Genomic DNA, 1,073 nt, shown 5'->3' with positions numbered 1-1,073 from the left:
CTTAAATGAACATAAATATATAAAGTCTTTTTGTTTGCTTGTTTTGTATTTAGTAGAGCTTAAAATCTGGTTCTTACTGTGGTATAAGCCCGAAATAAGAACAATTTTTAGACATTGGATTTCATTGTAGTAAGGCTGTACTTCAATGACCCTCACATCACCAAAGGATTTTACCTCCATCATAGCTAAACTGAGAGTTGACAGTTCTGCTGCACCAAGGAATGAATTGTAGGCACAATTTTTGGATACACACTTCCTGCTATGGTCAAATCTATTTGACTTGAGTGATTGTCTTCATTCTCAGCTCACAGAGAGCAGGTTACATTCATTTAAGAAATGGTGAGTGTATTAAGATGGTCTATCCATAAAGTCATTCACCAACTTTCAATGAACAATGGTTCTGCTTGGAGGGTGGCACAGACATTAAGTGAGGGTAATCTTGTTCATTGGCTGTGATAATTTGGAAGAGCATTCATCTCAGAGAAAGTAACTTATAAAGTCCTCTTCTTCAAACTTGACACAATAGTTACAAATGTCAAGCAAAGAATTCAGTCTCACTTTGTTGTTCTCTTACAAGCTACCTCCCAAGTTAATTGTCTATGTTTCTTTTGGCTATATAAATACTTTTGAAATATGTAATCTGTTCTGAAAACCATAGTATAGTGTAAAAACATGAAATAAACAATACTACTAATAGAGAGGCTGAAATAGGAGAAGCAAGATTTCAAGACCTTTATGTTGTACATAGCAAGACACTGTCATGTACAAACAAGCTGAAAGTGTATATGGATTGTACAATATTGAACACATTTCTCCAATTACCAAACTAGATCATTGGATGACAGCCAACACATTTTTAATTCCTCATATTTTTGGATTTTAATAGATTAGGATATGTTGGTAATATTAATTTTCATATTAAGATATTAAGAAAAAGTAATTGTTACTTCCTGTTGTTTTTGTTGTTAGAGGTAGAATCAGGTTTGTGTGGGATTGTTGAAAGGCTATTTTCTTGCTTCTTCTAGGGTGTGGTTTTGCTCCTTATGTTGGTGTTTTCCATCTATTATCCTTTG

At 33.6% G+C, this 1,073-nt stretch overlaps 1 protein-coding gene across 1 annotated transcript in view; it reads left to right on the top strand.

The window, feature by feature from the left end:
- The window catches only part of Saxo1 (stabilizer of axonemal microtubules 1), a 107,015-nt gene that overhangs the window by 19,327 nt on the left and 86,615 nt on the right, over positions 1-1,073 (top strand). The gene's annotated exons all lie outside the window — the stretch shown is intronic.

This window comes from Mastomys coucha, unplaced genomic scaffold (assembly GCF_008632895.1).
Source record: "Mastomys coucha isolate ucsf_1 unplaced genomic scaffold, UCSF_Mcou_1 pScaffold18, whole genome shotgun sequence".
Lineage (NCBI taxonomy): Eukaryota > Metazoa > Chordata > Mammalia > Rodentia > Muridae > Mastomys > Mastomys coucha.
The sequence above is the reverse complement of the archived record's forward strand: the minus strand, read 5'-3'. Positions and strand labels throughout refer to the sequence as shown.